The 24,069-nt window shown below is 43.6% G+C and overlaps 2 protein-coding genes across 8 annotated transcripts in view; one reads left to right on the forward strand and one right to left on the reverse strand.

The window, feature by feature from the left end:
- The window catches only part of LOC125772230 (longitudinals lacking protein, isoforms F/I/K/T-like), an 88,919-nt gene extending 67,656 nt beyond the window's left edge, over positions 1-21,263 (reverse strand). The window contains exon 1 of the mRNA XM_049443698.1: positions 21,132-21,263. The gene's annotated coding sequence lies outside the window, so the exon portion shown is untranslated. The remainder of the gene's footprint in view (positions 1-21,131) is intronic.
- Positions 21,264-23,331: 2,068 nt separating this feature from the next.
- The window catches only part of LOC125770599 (myb-like protein Q), an 81,232-nt gene continuing 80,494 nt past the window's right edge, over positions 23,332-24,069 (forward strand). For 5 of the 7 annotated variants that reach the window (XM_049440372.1, XM_049440379.1, XM_049440378.1 and 2 more), the window contains exon 1: positions 23,332-23,919. The gene's annotated coding sequence lies outside the window, so the exon portion shown is untranslated. The remainder of the gene's footprint in view (positions 23,920-24,069) is intronic. The other 2 variants (XM_049440374.1, XM_049440373.1) reach the window with 2 other exon arrangements.

The raw sequence follows: 24,069 nt of genomic DNA on the forward strand, positions 1-24,069 counted from the left end.
TCGCTGCTGTGCCTTTTTCCATTTCACCCCTTTTTTCCGTACACTACTACCCCACCCCAGCACAACACTACTATATTTGCAGCTTCTTTTCTTCGAACCAAACACGAAAAGCCTTCTTTTCCGCGCGACACCACTGCTTGACCACAAATATTTTTGGGGTCCCGGGGTAAACCGGGAAGCACAACATGTCCCAGAGGGCCGTGAAGTAGGTAAGTGCTGGAAAGGTGATATTTTGCGAAACAGCAGCACAAACCCGGGTATCAACCCGAGAGGTGTGCGCAGGTGTTGTGCGTTGTACGCCTTATAACAGACGAAAGCAAACGAAGGGTAGGGGGTTGAAAATTAAAAGAGAAAACAGACGAAAGAAAAAAAAACCACAGCCCGTCACACACATTCCTCTTTGAACCTCAGTGCTACTTTTGTGGGGAGACTTAAAATTACAAACAGACACCCCGAAATAAGAGTAGTGAAAAAAAGGCACCTGGTTTAAAATCTGGTTCTCTCTTTTGCCATTTCCTCCCGGTTAAAAGACCACACTAAACTGAAATCGATCCATCAATCTATAGCTCGTTCTTCGTCTGTTTCCGTCTTGTATGGCTTTTATTAAATGAAACCAGATTTAAATTTGCACTTGCAAAATTTGTTACCGATCTTAGTTCGTGGATCGGTTGTCTAAAAGGAAATTCCTTCTTTGCCTTTGACAGGAAATGTAAGCTTTTAAGTATAGCAGCGTTTATCCGAGTACGGTTTAACCGGATGTCCGTTTAACCGTGTTACATGGAAATGTCAGTTTCACATGAAGATCAATCCAGAATCTTTTTGAGTCCTGAGATCTCATAATAACCAATGTTGGACGTGGATATCTCCAATACTATTCTGGGAATTAAGGTCGTTTAACCGGACTTCTTTCAACCGGTACGCTGTTTTTCCGTGTTACTCGAAAGTGACAGCTTTGACAGATCTCTGATGCTTTGTGACAGATCATCTCCAAAACCGATGATAACATTCTTGACAAGATAATATTAAATTAGACTTTATGAATTTATTAATTTAAAGAAATCAAATGAATAATGAATTATTCTATAGTTATTCTACGCAGGTCAAAACTCAAAGAAAACACAATTAAAAACGACGTTATATTGTACTCGGAGTATCCTTTATGCCAAGAAAAACAGCAAATCAGCATAAATTGCAATCGAACGAACAGATTTCCTATATCGAGGGAAAACAGATCAACCACCATTATTAAGATGACGACATCGGAAGGACAAACCGACTACCACAAAACCATAATATGTAACCAACACAATACCACACCACCGACAGGATCGGTCCCGTATCCTGTTGATGGTGCTTGCTTGTATTATATGCTGCTGCGCATAAAATGGCTGCGTTTTCATTTTAATCCCCCCACAAACCCAACACGCACCCTTCTCCGTGTGTGAAAGAGAGCGAGATAGAGAGCAAGTAATGGGAAAAATATCATCATCGTCATCAGCGCAGCAATATCACCATCATCATCATCAACAGTGGGCATCGTGTTTCCACCGTACACATGCCATGTTCGTATGCGCATGAGCATTTGAGCGCATTTTGCAATCGAAGTTTGAATGTCTCTGTGTGCGTGTGTAGATCCTCTCTCCCTTTGCATACGTGACCTGATGCACACAAAAGAATAAGAAACAACAAAAAAAGCGATGCACAAGTAAGAAGAAAAGCTCCGGGAGAAGGAAAAACAACCAGCCAAACAACAACAAAACATGATGGAAAAAAGCATTCGTTGCGTATTTGCTCATTTACTGCGACTGTGTGCAGTATATGATATGTTTATTTTTTTATTCCCAACGATGATCACTTAAAAAAAAAGTAAAAAAGAAAAACCGAGGAAATGGAAAAAATAGCTTATCTTGTAGCTCTCTATGTGATCTTTAGCAGTAGATAAAGGTTGATGCGTCATACAGAAAAGGGATATCGCCTGTGCAGCTACACACAACACAAGCGCAATCTGCGTCATTGACCGGACGGTGTAACAAAAGACACACACAGACAAACACGAATCTCCCCCCTAACGAATGAAATTCGCAACACACAGGATCCGGACTTTCCGGAGTACGATCTCCCCCTTGATATTTTTCACTGCATGCGCGACGACGCTACGCACACAAACACGAACGGGGACGGAAACACACTCCAGGACTTGTGGTGGCACGAGGGGGAGAAAAGCTAGCGAAACGGAGGGGTGAGTAATATGAGTGTGTATTTGTGGGGGTTAGGTAAATGGTGGGTAACAACCAGGACGATGGAACAAGATCCAGGATCCGTGTTTTCCCGATTACAAATGCTTCACATGATGATGACGATGTTCGCAATTCAAACGTACCATACACACACATACAAATAAACAAAAGCGTGCTTAGCTGTATTACAGTGTTCCCGCAAGGATTTTTCATCGCTTCAGGAGATTTCCTTTGGAAAGGAGTCATAGCGTCAGCGGGATGCATATGGCTAACGGAGTGCTTGCGTGGAAACGAAAAAGTACAGTACCGACAACAAAACGGAAGCAAACCCATCGTGTCCGTGTAAAATGCTCCCCTATTTTACCTTCATTCTCCCCTTGCGAAATAAACAAAAGAGAAACTAAAACAACAACAGGGAAAAAAAGTAGGTACTTCCCTAGGAAAAGCGAACTCGTATTGACAATGCTGACAAACACAGGATGGGAGATAGACGCATCTGTCGAAAGCCCTTGGGTTTCCCTGTTCTGTTCTTCTTTTCTTTTGGTAGCGACACCACCACAAACCCGTATGGCAACACGATCCAACATCCTTGCGATGACGAAGAAAGCGTCAACTGATGGTTTGGTGTTTGTATGTTCCCCACAAGCACGAAATCAAGCGGAACTTGGTTATGCCACATCCGATCTTTCATCAATTCTTCGTTTGAAACTATGTTTTTTTTTTCAATTGATCTTATAATAATGTGTGTATTATTATTGAAAAAAGGATACACTGCCGTTGCAATGAAGTGGAAAACATTCAGCTTTCAAGAGGAAAATTCTAACACAACCGATCAAGATACATGCCATGGGATATCAATTACTTCTCTAAGAACATATTAATTTTCCAGAATTACTAAAAGTAAAATATACAATACATTAGCTTTGAGCTTTGGTGCAAGATCATGACATACGTTTAAGTCCTTAAGAAATTCCAGTGAACCAGACATGGAAAAAGGTTTGGTTCGGCCGTAGGACTGGTCCGCTGGTAATGAAACAAGTTGCAAAAGAAACATCCAATTACCAGTTGGTGCTCAGTATTACATCCACCCTTATACCACATCCGTTGTTGCCTATTTCTTCTTTAAATATCTCTTCTTCATTAGATCTACTTTTCTCGCTTGAAACTTGAGACTTGCATACTTTTCTCTCTCTCGACTAACTCGGGACTAACTAAAGAAATGAAAACATAATAAATATATTATTCTATTTAATGTCTGTAGTGAATTACTGGCAAGAATTCAAATTTAGTTAACCATTTGAATTTGTAGTAATTGTCGACCTTACAATGTTCAATTTTCTAACATAAATCATCAGAGATCCTAAAGTCTGGACCAACATGATCCATCAGCATAGTATTCATTCGTTCGTCAGTAACAACCAAGTTCACGAAGAACATACCAAGCACATCTGTGTTGTAGTGTTCCTCCCTATGGTTTCCAACGATACTTCATACCAGGTAAGTTCAATTTCACGACCCATTGTGATCCCCGATGCTGGAAGGGACACTCGGAGGAAACAACAAAAGGAACTTTTACCACGGAGCAATTCTCCGGATTTTCTCTTTTGTTCCCTTTTTGTTATCCAGATACCCCCAATAAAACCCAACCCAAAAGAATATACTCTCCCTGTGTTTTTACCCTCTTCCCCTAAACGTCATCCATCATCAGTGTGTGCGAGGGTTCCTGTGAAGCTTTATGAAAAATATAAAAACGAACTTACCAAACAAAAAAAAAACCGGGCAACGCTTACTATTCCAAAGGGGGCAACAAATCTGAAGCTGCACACCAGAAGACTGTGGGTTCTCTGCAACGGTATACATATGCATGCAGACGCACCCGCAGCAGCAATACAATTAGACGACAGGACAAGCAGGAACACGCACCACAGCGAATGGCGCTCCCTCTATTAACAATTTCCAAGAGGATCGTCCCCGAAATTGTATCCAAAATCACGTTCGAAAACGCACTGCTGCATCAGAGGCAAAGTTTTTGGTTGTGAAAGACAGAGAAGCAAACACACATTTTTCGTTTAGGTAGCAAATCTCCGCAACAACAACCCGGCAATATATCCCCCAGGACATATAATGTTCCCTTCCCAAAACCCAAGGCTCCGGATACGGGATCACTACAATACCCAACTGAAATGTGTACCTCTTTTCCCAATTTTTTTTTCGCTGTGTTCGTTTGAAGAACACCAAAACAACCAACAACAAAAAAAGAGAAGCTAAATCTGATATTGAAAATGCACCCCAAAAAGGAAAGCCTCGCTTGGTTCCAAGTGCACCACACCACACCAGACATAAAACGATTCGAACCGCACACTAAAAGGGAATGGAAAAATTTACAAGGGCGAGAAACAGAAAACCCGACCGTGGCAGCACACGTGATAAGAGCGTACATTTTCTCCCCGATCCTTGTCACAAGGATCACAGGACGTGGAACAAGCTAAGGGAAAACAGGGCCGCCATTGGCGCAGCAACGCATTAAAGCTGTGCATACTTCTTTTTTTTCCTTCTTCCTTCGATCGCTTTGTATCCTTCTGTACCTTTTTTTTCTCTTCTTGTTTTTGCTCTCCCGTTTCTATTCCATTTTCCTCTGCCCTGACACACTCCACAACATTGCCTGCCCAGCATTAGCTACCCAACAAAAATTTGCCCTTGGTCTATGCGCTCCCTCCAATTGCCATATGCATCGCAGCGTCCCTTTTAACGATCCATCTTTCGCGTCCTGTAGCGGTGTGTTGTGTCCTTCTTTTCTTCCCCTCTTACCCCATATCCTTCGCACACCACTCACAGAGACGCACAATCTCCGCAGTTACACATTTTCAAAATCACTGCTCCGGAATAGGACTGTGAAAGCATCACACAATAAGGGTGTGCTGCATTGATGCGGTGCGGTGCGCGGTGCAACTGGCTGCTTACGAACAAAGCTCCACAAACAACTGGAAAGGAAATATGCTTCACACGCACACCACCCAAGCTTGGGTTTCGAACCCCTGAAGCCAAAAACGGGTGCCGTCGTTCGTCGCAAACGACACTACACATCGGTACACGAACCCCTGTGTCTGCTTGATGCTCTCTAGCCCTTAGTTCCACCCATAGCACTCCACAGAGCGGAAATGATCCCTCCACGCTTGGAGAACACACACAAGGGATGGAAAAAAAGGATAATGCAGAAAAGGCCGAAGACCAAAAAAAAAACGCACATATGCTGCTGCTCCGCTTCGTTTTGGGCCACGGAATTGAACAGATGTTTGCTTTTCCACACAACAGGATATCGCGCTTGATTTTCCTTCTGACCGACCCCGCCGGGTGTACCAAATGTAGAAGCGGCCAAACGAAATGGTGAAAATGATCGCAATCGACTCAACTAAATTCGGTAGCGGAGGAGCCAGTGTGACAGGGTAACACAGCTGGCATTTGTTGGGAGGAAACTTGTTTTTGTTTTGTTTCAACATTTCATACTAGACGTTCTCCCCCCATTTATTACAATTGTTTGGATTTTTATTAAAATTAAACGTAATAAAAAATCACTTTATACTTCGCATGATGAAATATTTAAAGAATAAATAATAATTAAATCTAATTAAAATTGCAATGTCCATTCGAAACAATCCTGGGTCGGAACCAGTAACTCCAGTTAAAAAAAAAATAATAACAAAAACGGGTACAAATAATAATATTCCAATTCAACTCGAAAGAATGCAGAATTCGAAACCCCTGCAATAGAGCTAATAAGAACTTTGGTCAGATTTTAGCAAAGCTTTGCTAATATTCAAATCGCTTTTGCAAAGCACTCAATTAGGTTTTTCTTTTGTGTGCGTGGTGAGTTGCGATCTTTTTTGAAAGCCTTTCAGAATTTTCGAAAAGCTAGTGATCTTTTGCAATATCACTCAACAAGGTTTGCAATAAATTTTCCTCTTTTTCTCCAGAATCCGGGGATACTTAAAATTATTCTCCATTAGTTAAATGAGAAATTAATTTCGAGGGTTTTTGTTCGAGAAATGCTACAGCTAAAGGATTTTCAAAATTGCTTGACAGGGTTTGCTAGTATATTCTGTATATTTTGTTATTCTCGTAAGGACGATCACATCGTACAACTATGGGGTCTATGATACCTTCCACTAGTTTTTTTATATGGACTTTTACGTTTCGCGGCTTATTTGCTGCATGTTTTCCATACAAACCGCTCAGCAAAATAAGCCTGCGTATTTCAGATTAGAAAATTTTTCTAATGTTAGTTTCGATCAGCTGCTCGACAAATGTCAAAACAAGGCATTTTTCTAGCAGGTCTGAAACAGGTTAGGCCATATTTGATTCGGCTGAATGTTGATTGAATTTGGATTTAAAACAACAATGAAATTACATGAGTTTAATTATGTTCAGCTTTTTATGAAAAATATTACAAATTTTTACTTGTGCTATGCCTTTATTTCGAACTACATTTCGATGCTGTAATTCCTGTTTCGTCAAAACGTGGTTCTACAAAACTGCAGCCTAATGTAATTCTTTATGTCAAAATGCTAGGTCCTTGAGGAATCCTTGCATGATGATATTATTACCTGTCAACAATTTCCCGCTCGATTCTGCTCGATGTTTTGACAGATCCGGGCTAAAAATTTTAGCTTTCTAACTTAAGGTATCATAGACCCCTATATTAGGTATATAGAGAATTTTATCAAGAATCCATCCTTTAGAAAATTTACAAACAAAAAGAGAATTGCTAGACATAAACGACTTACGCAAAGAAAAGCTAAATTACAATCCTTTATTATTACATTCATCATTGACCGTGATTTCAGCGCGTTGCACAAAGAAAAGTAAGGGTGCAAAAAAAAAGCGCTCACACACATACATAAAAGCTCCCCCTTTTTTTAATTGTAAAACGGAAAAAGGCCATGTGTCACGGCAGTGAACGATTTTGCTGGCGTGTTTCGTACACATACAATAAAATCCACCTATCAACCTACAACGAGAACTGCTGAATGGCAAACATAGAAGGGAGAGAAAGAGCAAGAGAGAGAGAAAGGAGAGCTTCACATTAGCAGTTCTCATGAATGTACCACCCCAGAAGGGTGGTTTTTTTGTTGACGGGCGCCGCCGCCGCCGCGCAGGTTTGTTATTTTCCGCTAAAAAAATTGTAATTCATTGCGATCGTCAACGATGTCCTCCCTCCCTTCTAATCAACCTCACCTAGCTAGACTTCCAAGAAACAAGAGAGAGCGAGAGCGAGAAAAGGTGCGCGCGTGCATGAGCGTCCTCGTTGATATGCCAAAACACCCCAAACACCACCAACAGCACTCTGACGAATGCATCCGTACGGAGAGCTGCGTGTGATGCAGTGGCGAGCCTGTTTCGGTGTGTGTGGTTTTTCCTGGCCAAGTTTCCAAACTCCGTCCCCTTCTACGCTCGGTCACCCTACTTCACCCATCGCGCCCTTTTTCTTGCAAAACACACAACCTCTCGCGCTTCTAGAGACATTAATAGTGCAATTCGATCGCTCCCTGGCAAAATGCACTGCACACACACACACAGACACAGATTCATTCCGGTTGGAACGACAAGTCATACAAATTTGCTTTGGATGAAGCGTTGGAAACAAAAAATTAATCATAAAATTCCACTTCCAGCACCGCGTGTATGCTAAAGCGAATGTGAAAAGAAGTCGAAAAAAAAAAATTAAATGTTCCTCCAACCTCTCTCGAATCACCCCTCCCTCGGATGGTTCCCGGTTGGCTTTTTTGTAATGTGTGGTTTTGTGCCCTCGACACACACCGTCCGACTATTACCGATTAACCAAACAGCATAACACGCTAATGCTGGGCGAAGGTCATGCTACCTGCCTTCTCCCCACCAACCCATGATTCCTCCTTTCCACGCGAGCGAGTAGAGGGAGCTCGAGCAATCAGACAAACGTCATGTTTAGCCTTAGCCGTGAGCCAAAATGCACCTCAAACCCCCTCTTCCACAAAACACCCTGAACCATCATAACTTCCACTAAATACTACTACACATCGAGTGAATATTTGCTACCCTGAAAACTGTGGCCAGGCCCCACGGATTCGGGCCAGGCTACAAAATCCGGAGGCAGATGTGGCAAGGAGCCCGAGTACCGATGGAACGGGATCCAGCCAAGCTGCAGCACATCGTCGGCGAACTTTTTCCGGTGCAACCGCCCATGGAATGGCCCACGGCAACAGGATTGACGGACGAGGACACGGCACGGGATGCCGTTACCGAGGACGAGCTGGTGAGCATTGCAAAATCGCTCAATCCCCAGCGTGCCCCAGGAGACGACAACATTCCGAACGTGGCCTTGATTGCGGCGATGACGGCGTTTCCACGCGTCTTCATGAGAACGTTCCAGCATTACATCGATTCCGGCCACTTCCCCGTCGAATGGAAGAGGCAACGGCTAGTGCTGTTCTCGAAGGCCGGGAAACCACCCGGAGAATCATCGTCGTACCGGCCAATCTGCCTGCTGAGTGTTCTGGGAAAAGTATTGGAGCGACTCATACAGCGCAGACTTACGGAGCATCTGGATGCAACGGGCGGTCTCGCTGATGCCCAATACGGATTCAGGAAAGGACGCTCAACCATGGATGCCATCAACAGGGTGATTGCCAACGGAAGGGTTGCGCTCGACAAGAAGCGCAGGGGCGATCGACTGTGTGCGATGGTGACAATCGACGTGAAGAACGCCTTCAACACGGCCAACTGGACAGCGATCGGAGCAGCTCTGCAGCGAAGGAACACGCCACCGTACCTCCAGGCGTTGCTGCGGAACTACTTCACGAATCGCACGCTCCACTACGAAACGGATGAAGGAATGGTCTCGTTACCAGTATCGGCAGGTGTCCCGCAGGGTTCGGTCCTAGGGCCAACACTGTGGAATGTTATGTACGATGACCTTCTTCGTTTGGAGCTGTTCGGAAAGCGTGTGGACATTATAGGGTTTGCTGATGATGTGGCGTTCACCCTTATAGGGAGGGACCCGCAGGAAATCAGCAACCTTGCTACGAGGAATCTGGAGACGATCGAGCGTTGGATGGATGGAGTGGGATTGAAGCTGGCCCATCAAAAGACCGGCTACATGATCTTCTGCACTCATCACAACCCGCAGGTAGGTCAACTACGTGCGGGGGGACACACGATCGTATCCACTGAATCGCTCAAGTACCTGGGGGTCGAGCTCTGCCGCAAACAGCACCACGGTCGGCATTTGGAGAAGGTTTGCAGCAAGGCATCACGTATCACGAATGTCTTGACCGCTCTGATGCCGAATAAGTGTGGCCCAAAAAGCAGCAGAAGGAGACCCTTGGTTAACGTTGGGAATAGCATTGTCCGTTACGCGGCACCATCGTGGGGACGGACGCTTCTTCAGAAGGACGTTCACCGGACCACGGTTCAGAGGACGCACCGCACAGGAGTTCTTCGAGTGGCCAGTGCCTTCCAAACGGTCTCCTACGATGCCGCTTGCGTGGTCGCAAGCACTATCCCGTTAGTCCTTCTCCTAGAGGAGGACATCCGCTGCCACGACGAAAAGGTAGCGAGGGGAAGTCCAGGACCAGACATACGAAAGCGGCAAAGGGAAGAGACCATGGGACGCTGGCAACAACAATGGACAGCCGGAGCGGGGCAGCCGAGATCGCCGGGGATGAAGACGAGGAGAATTATCCCGGACATTATGTCCTGGGTAAATCGTAAGCACGGAGAAATTGATTTCTATCTCTCTCAACTCTTTACAGGGCATGGGTTTCTCCGGAGCTACTTCGTCGAAAAAGGCATCCTCGACGGCTCGCCAAACTGCCCGGTGTGTGAACACCAAGTGGAAGATGTCGACCACGTAATGTTCCACTGTCCACGGTTTGCTCGAACCCAACACGAGATGCAGCAGCAGAGCCACACCCGCTTGACGATAGAAAATCTTGCAGCGGAAATGTGTGCCAACAGCAACACATGGGAAGCAGTCCGGACCGCCGCAAGGACCATCTTCAGAAACCTCCAAGTGAGATGGAATGAGGAAAGTCCACCTACGGCCAGACGGAGACGACAACAACGCCGGCGGAACACGGAACAAACGGGACAGCAACAGCTACCGCCGTAACCGCACCAAAGGATGACGACAACGGAAGCAGCAGCAGCAGCAACGAGTAACCAGAACAGCAGCAGGAGCTAGACCCCACCGGAAGTAGCGGCTACGGACGGGCGGAATTAAGCAGCAGCAGCGGAAGGAAGGCACGAAGCAGCAGCAGCAGCTGAGACAACTAGGACGGATGACGCAGTAGCAGCATTGGAAAGCAGCAGCGCGTCAACAGGATGGGTGCATCGCACAAACGTTCCTGCATGGAGTACTACGCACATCAAGCGCATCGGCAGGGTTCGGATCAGGTCGAGGAGTGGTTTAGTTAGGGTCCCATCGGCTGCCGGGTCCGCTTCTCGGGCCCAGCGTCACGATGAATCCCACATAACCCATCTCGGAGGGATTGGTTTGTAGCCGCAAGCCGCCCTTCGAGGTGGGTACCTTTTGAAGGTTCCCTCCCCGTTAACAAAAAAAAAAAAAAAAAAAAAAAAAAAAAAAAAAAAAAAAAAAAAAAAAAAAAAAAAAAAAAAAAACTGTGGCCACGTTTATTAGTGCCATCAGCATAGAACTGCCCCTTCTCGCCCTCTCTACTTCAATGTTTCTGACGCCTATCAAACACAGGCAACAACAAAAAAAACACACCAAGAGACATAGTGATCTACAGGTATGAAAAGGTGCATACATGTCGGTGGTGGAAGGTTTGTGCGCGTATCAAAAGATCAGCTTTTGCGCCCGCTAATGCAAATACTGTACACACCACCAACGGGGGTAGTAGTAGCACACAAATGCTCACAACATGTCTGGACGGCCAGGTCCAGTTACCAGAAGGCGAAAAGTGTTTTTTGCTCTAGAAGGAACTCATTTGTCCACATACAGGTAACCTTCAAAGCTATATTGCATATTGAGAACGTTTGTGTGGAATTTATTGCTTTATGAGACACGGTGATAGATAAGATGTTTGGTTTAAGTGCACTAAGTTTAGTGCATTTACATTTACTTATCCAAAAGTAGAAACTACGATCTTCAGTTTTGTATGACTTCATGAATTCTGATGATCATCTATTTATGATCACTTGGAGGGGAAATAAATAACAAAATCCACCGAACAGAAATTTTGTTTTTAAAGGTTCGTGCTGTACTAACGCACATTATACACGGCAGGATCGGTATCAAATCTCATTCTGGGCTCACTAAGAGGTTAGTTAGTGAATAGAATTTTTCTTCTTCTTCTTGGCTTAACGACCTTACAGGTCACGCCGGCCATTTCTGGCTTACTAGACTTATTTTACCACGTAGCCGGATAGTCAGTCCTTGCTACGGGGGGACGGTCCGGATGGGATTTGAACCCGGTCCGGCCGTGTGGACTGGCGCCGTTTATCACATGCACCACCGAGCCGCCCCAGGGAATAGAATTATGCCTTGTAATTCAATTATTGCAGTGATCACTTAGAACAGGGGTCGGTAAAGTTTTTACCAAAAGGGCCACGCAGTAAAAAAATTAACCTGAAACTGTGGACCAAATACTTGAAATTTATCTTGAAACATGTGGATAAAGGGTTTACTACGCAAGATATTAGCTATTTTTTTTTTCAGAAATATGTCCAAAATGTTGATTTGGATTCGTAGGACTAAACATAATTTGATATCGTGATAATTGGATTTTGTTATTCGTGAGATCTACAACATTTTTCTCGCGGGCCGTTTCGAATCGTCTAGTAGGCCGGACTTTGCTGATCCCTGGCCTAGAAGGTTATTAGACCAAAAAGAAGAAGACTATCTCTAATCACAATACACAATCAACATATTCGAAATAATTATCATTGTTGTATTGCAATTTCTAGAAGATCGTGATTTAAAAAAACGAAGTCTCAGTCCAATACAGTAGACTCATCGGTAATTGGAAATATCAAAGTTGAAAGCTGAAAATTTATCTTTTTTTTGCAGATGTAAATTTTGAACATCCAGCTAATCAAGCAGTTGAAGATTAAAAAGTTTTTTTTTAATATTTTATTTTAAATTCCTGAGCTCTAATGATTTTTGACGAATAGCCTGAAGAAATAGCCCGAAGCTCCGAGGAAATAATATTGATAATTATTGTTCCTTTTTCAAACATATTTTTACGTACTCTTGATTATGTATACTTTCTCACGAACACTAATGCTAATCCAATAAATTAGCTAGGTGTTTTAAAAAAAATGTTACGAAAAAGATCTGAAAAACATTCCAATTTCCATGTGATTTGAAATGAAAAATATCAAAGAAATTTTTACTTTTTAAAATTACACTAATTTGAACGCAAAACTATTCCTTTCGATTGTTTTTGTTTCATAAATCATTCATTCATCATTACCGGGAAAATACTAACATTGAAAACCCATTTTTAGTCGCTCTTGGTCATGACGCTATTGTAGATCATTCGAGGTGGAAAAACAGGTTAAAACATGTGGCGGAGGCGGGTGATGTAGGAAGAGTAGGTAGTTGATCGGCAAAGGCGAGAAGGCGCAGCAACGCAGAGTTTGATCGTAACTATCCCACCTCCTACCCCCCCTTCCTCCACACCACTCATGATGCCTCCTCTATTCTGATCGGACATAAAACCGGTGAAGAGGCGGGAGGCAATGTACGTACATGTAAAATAATCATAAATATAACATGCAAACAACAACTATACATTTCAAGGTCAACTTCCTTGAGAGCTCACTTCACTACACAACTATGCGCCCCCGAGACCGATATGTGGGGAATCACGGGACAGGGGAAAACTGTGATTGGGCAGGTTTGTGGGGAGTGGGGAGCAGCACTCCCCGAAGCATGTGCTTCATGCTGCATGCGCAACACACACTGTCATTCCACGTGCTTGGTTGCTACCAAGATGCTTACAGCGTTGTGTGTTGGGTTGCGCTCTTTACTGAGAGCTTTTGCTAGCGAAATACATCAGCGTGGACATCAGCGTATAATGCAATAGCATAAAAGGGGTAATAGAACGAACGAAGAAGAAAAAGAGATCTCTGTATTGCGAGTGTGGTTTTTCTGATTAGTAAGCTTTCGCATTCAAGAAAGATGGCGAAGGTGGCAATTAAAATGTGAATACATTCCTGGGAAAAGATTCCAACTAAAATCCTTCTTCTTGCTAGTGCGAGATAAGGGGAAAATTAGCATGTAATAATTTGCAATATGCAGCACCAGAAGATGATAAGAATGTGTGCGATGAGTAATACTGCAAGATGCTAACGAAAGGATGAAAAACGCAAGCGTTTTCAAGCAACAGCAATTGCGGGATTGGAAAAAAAGTTTCTTTTTACAGTAGCAAAATGCTGCCACATTACACGTTAGTATTACGCTCACATTCTCTACCATTCGCACAACTTTTCATTTGCCTTCTATGCATTCTACCTCCACAGATACACGCCGCTAAAACATTATTATTCACCGAAACGACGCACCAGAAGCGTGCTGTGCAAACCAAAAGATACTCCTCATCGGTGCGCTAAACCACAAAAGAGCACGAAACGTGTGGTATTTAAAATCTTTCGAGCAGGTTCGCAGGTATGTATGCTTTTTTTGTGTGTTTTTTTTTTGATGATTTTGGTAAGCCAAAACTCTGCCACCCCTAAAATGGTACAACACAACGCGCACAAACACCTTCTCTGTATGCTCTTCACGGCGCCTTCAAGCCTTCAAAAATCATCGCCCGCACACACACACATGGTGGGTAGTGGATACACGGTGTGACATTGAAAGGAGAAGCTGCTGCTGATTTTTCGAAGGTTGTGCTATGCGAAAAAATTAATTATACCCACAGACTCATTCTCTGCGTGAGGGCACATTAGCGTGCAGCAACTCTGGCTCGGTACCACCAACTAGCGCGACGCGGTAGGAGAGATCGAGCGCAAAATAAAATGTGTGTAATAGAAAACTCACGTGCGCAACAGCATAAATGTCACCACTTATGTTTAGCCAAAATTGTTAAAATGATGGTTTATGTTAGAAAAAAAAAACCCCAAAGAAAATCGAAGCTAACTTCCAGCTGACTAAAGGAAATTCCATTTCCATAGTATGGAGATGACGTCAGGTCTTAGATTAAGTTGTCGTAATTTGAATTCCACTAACCATGATCAACATATGAGTGAGTCATTAATGGGGGGGGGAAATAAAATCCATATTTTTTTATTTATTCATTGATTGTCTGCTTCTTTAATTTTGTTTGTAGAAATGTTTTCCTCTGTTGCTCTGTTCCTGTACATACAAATGTTCCTCTGTTGTTTTCGATTGGGTTTTTGGTTTTCCCCTGTTTTGATGTCATCTTTTTTTCGTTTTTTATGTCTTTCATTTTTTTATTATTAGTGTTAATGTTGTTATAATGTTATATTATGTGTTATTATTAATCTTCTGTTTTTCTTTCTTTTTCTTCAAATTTAGATTTTTCTAGCATGCATTTTTACTATTTGAAAAAAAAATCATTTAGAAAGTCTCTGCCTATCTTATTTATATCTTATTTTGTTCCTGTTTTGTTCTATTCAAGAATCTATCAAGTGATGTTTGGATAATATATTTTCTTATTTCAAACAAACTTCTATTTGCAGGACAGTTCGTTAAAAGAAGCTTTTATAAGTTGCAAAGCTTAAAAAAAATATTTAAAAAAAAAATACTTAAATCTTCTCTTCCTTTCCGAATCATTGTGAAAAAGAATAAAACAATTCTATCATGTTGGTAATAAAGAATTACAACACATGTTGTAATTCACCTGTCGAACGGCTAACCAATACGGACAACTTATCAAACGAACCGTATTTAATATGTTTTTTTCCCTTTGGTATACTAAGCGATCTCCCGAAGATCGTGGACGTAACTCGCCATCTACACACACACAAAGCTAATGTTAAAGTGTAGAGGACATAGGAAACAACGACGCGAAAAGCAAAATATGAAATATGTCGTAGTGCTTATAACTCAAAAAAACCGAAACTCCTGATGGTTTCCTATGGGTTTAGCATTCACAGCATGGAAAGAAAGAGAAACCTACAAACGAAATATTTCAGCCATACAACTAAGCAGTAGGCAGCAACGGGGGCAGCAAAATTGGGGAACTGGGGAACCAGACTCGTACCGAAGCACTCACGCTTTCCGTTGGTGGCTTTTTTCTTTCGTTTTCATCTAATTCAAGAACAACCATAATTGTGAATGTGGGTCTTTCCCATAGAACCGAAACCTGATGATGATGATGATGATGCCCATCCGCAACACTAACCCAACATATGTGTTGGGATAGAGGGGAGGGGGTGTTAGGGGATCAGGGGGGAGCTTCAGCATCACCATACTCCAGGGAGAGAGAGAGCATGACGCGCAACGATCGAACCACACGGGCCGCCGCAGTAGACGGCGAATTCGTGTCCGCAGGGAAGGTATTATAAGGGGGAGCAGAGGAAGAGCCCCGGGAGGCGTCAGGGACCACAGGCAAGCTTGTGTTCGTATGTTTGAACTATGTTTGCTACTTATGTATGTGTTCGGGTGAGGGAGGGGGTTAGTATGTTTTTCTTCACACACTAAACAAAAAAAAGTTCATTCGAGAAGGAAACTCAGTCAGCCGTTTAATGTGCGGCCTACTTAAGGCGAGCGCGAACGAACAGAATATGGATGGGAGCGAGGGAGAGGGTGGGGGTGCTTTTTCAGTCAGTTAATGCTTCCCAATTTCCTCTCCCCTTCCCCCTTCCTCACCCTCTATCAATCCCTCTATTCCTTCGCCTGATGATGCTTTCCGTCGACACATCGTTCCCGTTTTTTGCTTTTTCAATGGGGGGAAAAGTGATTTCGCTCTCTCACACTCTCGCGTTCGCTCTTTATCGCATTTCGTGTTCGTTTATGGCTAACTACTAAGCTACGGAGTGCTACATCAACAGCAAAAAAAAAGCAGCCAAAACCGATTCAGAAGGCTCCCGCTTAACAATTAATGGGGAGAACGGAACGCAGCAAAAGGGTGGCCAAGCAAAAGTTGTTGTTGACTAGCAACCAATCAAGCAGAGAAGCGGATTTTAATGTGTGTGTGCGTGCGTGAGAGAGAGAGAAACGATAAGCTTCACCACAATAGCCACACCAAAAAATATCTGCTCCATTCCGCGGAACAACCCCAACCCCAACTGCTCATAATACATAAAATGCACAACACACAGTGCCGAGTGTAGCACACATTATTAACATAAAACTGTACCTTTTTTTTTTGATGGCACATGATGGGTAGTGGCGGGCACAGTGAACAGGCAGCAGCAGCAGCAGTTAGTAGTTGACGTCGTCATTCTGCCATTTATGTTCCTTCTTCCTGTGCCTTCCCAACTCCCTTCTTCCCTCTCCCGTCACTTCCACCCACCCTACGAACACCTCATTGCTGTGCGGGCTTTTTCCTTCCCCCTTCCCCAGCACTTACAACACCCCATATATTTAATCGAACGCAAGCAAATTCCATACGAGACATACGAGCGAACGTGTGCGCGCGCGCGCGCATACGATCACGCGGCATTACTCACACACAAACACAAGTATGCTCATGGTGTCGAATCGCACCGGAAAAAGGGCAGCTGTATGCGTTTTGAAGGGGTACGGGGGTGGGGAAGGGTTTCCCACCTTCATCCCCCACGTCCCCGCCGCCCGGTGGAGGTTAAGCATGAACTTGCGCGTATGTGACGCGCGCACGCTTCTCGCTGCTCCACTAACTCTAAGAGCCCACATATAATGTAGGCGGTTTAGGGGAGGTTAGCAATAATAGTAATAATGATGAAGAAGAGAAAAAAAATATTCACCACACCAAACCAGTGCGTCAACTACCCACAACAACGGGCGTCTTAGAGAAGGGCATCGGTTAAGTCCGGGGAGAGCAAAAAAAAAAATAAATAAGGCGTGTGCTGCTGCGCCGTAAGCTTTTCTGGGGTGTGTGTTGCGGGGAGTTGTTGTTGTTGTTCGGTGTTTCAATCCGCCTGACAGTACACACTCATATTTTTTCCCTCATTTTGCCCTTATGTGTTCCCTCCCTCCCGTCAATCCTTCCCCATTATATTCACTCCTGACACTCTTGTCTTGGTTAGTGTGTTTGAAAGAAAAAAAAAACGGCGCGCACATAAAAATGAGTTTGCTAAAGCTGTTGGGTTTGCGTGCCGCTCCCTTCATCTTGTACGCCTTTTCATCCCCCCCACCCCCTCCTCTCCCAACCCTCTCCTAGCCTTGTACTTGTACCAAAAACGGTTCGCAATAATATCCCTCCCTCAATGGTAGAAGCTATGTTGCGCTCTGTTGCCTGGTGGCGCGAACTGACTCAAAAGATGACATCATCGTGCGGCCATCCAATATCTACACTTCAGCATCCACTCAATCCCCCGGCGTAAAAGCCTGTGTGTGTGTGCGCACACGGGGGAACGCGTTTTCTCCGGGGAAGCAACCCGCGATCCGGGAGTGGTGGGGATATATGTGGCTTTCATCATTCGGCAAACCATTGGCTTCCTTGCGTCCCGCGTTGTTGTGAACGTGATTTATCTTGCGAACGTGCGAAGGGGATGTGAGGAGGATGGGAGTGGGCCCATTCTGAAAAAAGGGGAAAAGAAGAAAAGCCCAAGCTCGTGGGTGCGGAAAGCGAACGTCTCCTTCACCGGGCGGGCCAACATTCCATAAGCGCAGGCGCACACTTGCGGTCTATAGTCGAAACCAAACAACAACAACAAAAACACACAACGGATCGCCCCACCGTTGTTGGAGTAGTGCCCGATCTTGAAGCAGGAACCATCGAGAGATGGTATGGCTTCGTTTTGAGATTTTGCTTTTCCACTGGAGAGGTGGAAAAATGGTTCTAAAAAAAGAACATTCTGGTATTTCCCGATCTTGCTGCTTGATGCTTGATGTGAGGTTTTTCGTAAGGCCAGGACCTACAGCAGCTAACAAGTAAATGCGCTTTTTTCCTCCCTCGGAAGATTTTTCCGCTTTGTCCGCTTTTCCTTAGTCGAATGTTGGCCTGCGGGCAATACGTATACGGGAACGATCGATTGACTACTACCACTACCACTACTACTATTACTACTACTACTGTTATGAAGCCTCTGTGGCAGTTCTATGGCAGTCTGTGTCGCACATGGGCAGAAGAGCGAATGCTGATCTTCGCACACATCCATTCGTAACCAATTAGAGTAGAGAATATAGTTGTATGGGGTGGTGAAGATATGTAGCCGCTGATGGTATGCTGCCGTTCAAGGGCTTGTTCCGAAGGGCCTCGCGGGGAAGATTGAAGGGAGCTACCATAATGCTAAGTAGTAGTAGCTAGTAGTAGTTGGAAGCCTTCCGATGATGTGTGCGAAAGAGAACACATCTTGGCGGCGTTCGTGATTTTGCCTTGTGCTTGTACACGGGAGAGAACACGACCCCAATGGACACACGGATATAATCTCGAGTATGCGCACACTCCATTTCGCTTTTTTGAAAAACCGTTGATGACATCCTGTGGCTGTGTGTGTTTATGTCTGTGGCACAGCAACAACACGACGGGAAGGTAGAAGATAGAGGAAGGTACAGACAGACCTTTCTGGGGGTGAAAAAGGGCGAAAGAGCAAGGTATGGAAAAGGGAAAGCTTATCTATCTATTTTCTGATCGTTTGTGCCACCGAACATAAAGGAAACAAATCGAGAAGAAAAAAAACACACACACGGTCGAACTCCAGCTCACTTCTGCGAGAATACACTTATATATATACGCACGCATACTAACGCAAGCCGGAAAGGCGCAGGTAATGCGTACGATTAAAGGCTTTCTTTGTGGCAATTTCGATCCTTTCTAGGGCGTGATCAGTCTCGAAAATTCTGTCCTCCCATTTTTATATATCTTAAGTTACTTGCTTTACAATACACGTGCAGTAAACTTCGGCAACACTTTAATATTGTCCTGCCGGTACCTTCGACAGATCACTAATGACAGATGACAGATTTTGTATTTTTTCTTTTCAGGAAGAGCAATAAAAAAACATTGATCAACGTTTGCTATGATGGCGTCAAATCGACAATGTGAAAAGCCATGAAATGGAAGCTTGAGAAGAAGCAAACAAAAAAAAAGTATGACCCTTGTCTACTAAAGAGCAATCTAGCAGCCGTGTGTGTGTGCTGTCTCGCTCACTCGGTGCCTACTCGATGATATTTGTGTTTTCCGACCGATCCTCTATCGTGCCCGCGCGCACAGCTGCGGCACAGAATATAATGCCCGTTTTATGCTAGTGTACGTGCCACGGGAATGCTTTTAACGCGATCCAATCTGTGTATCTATGCGCGTTCTCGACATGCGTATGTGTGTTTTGGATCAACATTACTAATATGCGTACTTAGCCACCACCGTCCGGTTCCTCACCATTCGGGGTTCGAGCAATTTTCATCCATTTACTGAACAATCAAATAGACCCACACAAGAGAAAATGATCCACCGGCCGCTTTTTTTACAAGCCAAAAAAAAATAATGACAAATTTACCATCTACCCCTACCCCCTAAATCTACCCCTCGCTCACCACAAGGGTTCCATAAAAGTGCACTCTCAAAAAGCACACACTCATAATGCGACACACCAAATCAGTATCAGGTCGAAAACGGCGAAAAGAAAAGCTAAAAAAAAAAGCGGCACACATCCAAAATGCGCCAACACACACGAGCACAACATAAGGAGCATAGTACATTTCACATGCACGCACACAACGCTACCGGAACGGGGCTCGTGTGGAATTGATGATGATAACCTACAAAACCAACACATTCGTACCACACGACCAGTCACAGCAATCATCAAGAGAATACGCACGAACCCAAACACACACACACGCGCGCATACACAAACCCCATCTCGAACGTAGCGCGGTACAACTTCTATGTCGCCGCCGCCTGCTGCGATGGCTGATTTTCCGAAAATGAACAAAGCCAACATAAAACAAAATGGCGGTCGGGGGCACTTATTTTCCAGAATATTTTCTCCTGCCGTAGGTGGGACGAATTTTTGTGGTTTTTGGTAGCAAATAATTTTGTAGGCATTGTTACGATCATACTTTTCGTTTCCGAAGCTCGCAGGAAGTGCTTATGTTTTGTTATTAAAATTTCAGTTCGATTTTTCCTTCATTGTCATTGACACTTGTAGCGGTGTGTGATGCGCGATCGGGAAGATTGTGACAGCAACACACAAGAAAAAGGTAGTAATTTTCGTGATTTGTATTCGGTTTCGTACACTGAAATCTGCATCGAACATGACCAAGCATAAAAACGCGACACCCCCCAGCATGTTCCGTCCGCATGGGTAGTGGTCGTAGTAACGTGGTCGCGGAAAAAGGGGTTTACAATAATGCTTCTTGACCCTGTGCATGATTGTGGTTGAGAAATTATTGCGTCTTAAATTTGTTTCCACAGCTTCCGCACACACATTCCCGGGCCGTGCGGCAGATGCAATGACACACACTGGCTGATGCATCATGTTTTTACAGTTTTTCGTGCCAGGAATAAAACCCTTTCAGGCAATACAATACATACAGCCAACTGCAATCAGAACAACGACGGCACAGGGTCAATTGTACGGAGCATTTAGTTTTCTCTCTATCGGCAAGTTTGGCCATGCTCTTTTCATGGTTGCGGCGTCTTTTCAACATAAAACACTACTGTTATCCCGATAGCGCACTAAAAACCTTTCATAGCCTACGTTGCCTGTTGCTTCACATCTCACTTTTATTGTACAATAAGTTAATAAAATAAGAAAAATTATAAAAATTTAAGCGCTTACCTTAAATAGCACAGTCTTCATCGAATATCACAAACATACACAATACGCCTTCGTTTATCCGTGATCTTTTGGTCCCGTCCCGAATATTCAACCCCCACGGATTATGCGGACTGCTCACATTGAACTATGGTAACGCTTTTGGTCATCGCACGTTGAAGGAATGACATTTGAAGAACAGTAACTGAAGTGTGCGTTACACGTTTCAAAAAAATAATCTTTTTTCGACTTTTTCTAAATGACTTTTTCTAAATGTTTCTTCATAGGCATCTAACATCTTGTTATTGACGAGCCATACCATCCCCTCCAGTTTGACGACTATACCTCGACACGCCATTGAGAGCTGCCTATGAAAAATCGTGGTTGTCATTTAGAAAAAGTCGAAAAAAGCAATAATAAACAAGTCAGAAAAAATCCAATTATTTGCCAAAACAAAGAAAACTAATGTATGTAGCTGTGTACGAAATTAAAAATTTTAATATTCAATACAGCCTGAGTTATTACAGTTTTAAGACGAAAAAGTTCCACTCGCCATACAAAATGTATGGCATACCCGGGTATGCCGGTCGTAGACTTGAGGGGTATGAAAAGAAAATCACGAAACAAAAATATTTGCGATTAACATAAAAATAAACTAAAAATGTATTCTATAAGAGGATTAAATTTGCTACAGATAAAAAAAAATCAGTAGGATATCTTTTTTCCGGAAATGGGGTCGTAGACATGACGGTTAAACAGATTTCATTTTTTATTTCTCATTATTCACCTCTAAATTTCAGGGAAATAAAAATATTCTAAACACTAACTAAAAAAGTTTTTTTTTTTATATTTCATCAATGCAAACAAAAGAAAAGAAGATGTTTTCCGATAATCTATTCTAAAATTTATTGAACGTTTTTAATTAATTCTTCTAAAATAAATGTCAACGCGTTTCTTTAATTTATATTTTGCTGGTACAAAGCCATACCGGTTTGTTTTGCCTCATCGTGAAATATTAATATGAGCAGATTATTAAGTGTAAACCTACATACAGCGATAACATTTTGGTTTCTTTTTTGTGACCAATAGCTATTTCATTTGCTAAATAAGTTCCTTTCATTAAATTACATTTAAAATTTCTGTAAAATGTTTTTGCATGTTGATTTGAAATGTAGATTGCACAGCTATGCCATGCCGCGTTGTGTACACGCGGCTTATTATGCGATGAAATATGCGCGTTTACAAACGTTGGTCCAATGCGTCGATATAATACTTTGATGTTCTTAAATCATTTGTCTCTTTCTCACACCATTGTTCGCAACGGGTGCAACATTGTTCTTCGCACATTCGGTACATTCTATTTTCCTGTAGGGTTAATTAGTATAATTATGATAAACTCTGTACTGGTTAATTTGTAGTAATTTACAGCGAAGAATTCTTTTACAACAAATGTGTGAAAAAACTTTTAGCGACAGATATTTTGCCGCTTGCAAAACGGAGGCGCAAAACACCCTCTAGTAAACACTTTCTGTCTCTTTCTCCCTTTTGCTCTTTCTCTATTTTTTCCGTTTTGTTTATTTTTGAGATTCGTTCTGACGGTCGAGAAGGCGCATGTTGCCACTCGCTTGCCCAAGGCTGGCATACTTTTGCGCCTCTTTCTCGGCGGAACGTTATTTTCCTTTTTTTTACGTGGTTTCTTTTTCAGCTTGCTCTTTCACCACCCACCTGAGTGATGGCACTCACTCTCTCACTTACGTGCGCGTATATATTCGCTTCTCTTTCTTGCCTATCGTGCGTTCTCGCTCGTGCAGCACGCGCTCGCACGCGTTGTGATGTGATATCGGTGTGTCTGTGTGTATGTATGTCGCTTGCTTCGTTCAACATTCACCCCATTCGTTCGTCGTCGTTGCCTTCTTCGTTCGCATGCTTAACGGGAGAAAAACACCCCCCCCCGAAATGAAAAGAAGGCGAACAGGAGAAGAAGAAGCAGCAGAAAGGGGGTTGGTGGGTTTGGTATGAATGGAGACGGCAGAGCAGAGAATGCGGCGATGGGTAAAGAGTCTCTAGGCGAATTTATTTCATCTAATCAGCAAACTCTCGTCCGCGGTGTCGTTCGCTACAGCGCTCAGAGTAGTTTCGGTCGCTTATGCTTTGGTGTCTCGAGCTAGGCGCGCGCGCTCCTCTAAGCTATGCTCTAGCTCCGGCTTGCTAGTAGTATACCAGCAACCGCGCGAAAGGAAAGAAAAGGGGATCTATGCCTAGCGCGAGCATAGGGCCATTATCGCCCAACAGCAGCGAAAGCGAAATTTTTAAACAACATCCGAGAAAAGTGTGCTGTGCGTGCGTGCGCGTTTGTGCCCAATCGTCGTTGCCGTCGCCGTCGTCGTCGTCGTGTTTGTCGTAAGGCAGAACCGTAGGATAGGCGTATGTATTTCCAACGGAGCACCGAAGTTGCGCAAAAATAACCGCAAAGTGTGTATGTGTGTTTGTATGTGGCTGTGCACAAGCTCCGGAAGGGAAAAGGGCCACCGTGCTCGTTCCGCTGTTCCTGGAGCAAGAGTGTTCTGGCCATAAAACCGTGGCAAGAAAACGGTTTTTTGTTGTTGTTGCACCAAAACCCATTCTAAATCCGGCACCTGGTCATCCCGCACTACTATTCTATTCTCGCCAACCGGACCAAACGTGGCCAAACAATCAGTGTGCGTTCTGGCGTGCTGTGTAAGTGTGTTTCATCCCCTTTTGCTTCAATTGTGCTGCTCATTGCTTCTCGCAGCTCGCGCTACTTGTTCAATGCGATCAACAGTTTTGACAGGTGCTTTATCGTTTCTGTGTGAGTGTTTGTTTTTTTTCCTCCTCCCACCGCCCTCTGCCTACTAGGTTTTATTTTTTACTTTCATTTGATTGAAAATACAAAACGCGAGCGAGTGTGTGTGCGAGAGAGAGAGGGATGGGGATGATGTGT

Source organism: Anopheles funestus, chromosome 3RL, assembly GCF_943734845.2.
Source record: "Anopheles funestus chromosome 3RL, idAnoFuneDA-416_04, whole genome shotgun sequence".
Taxonomy (NCBI): Eukaryota; Metazoa; Arthropoda; class Insecta; order Diptera; family Culicidae; genus Anopheles; species Anopheles funestus.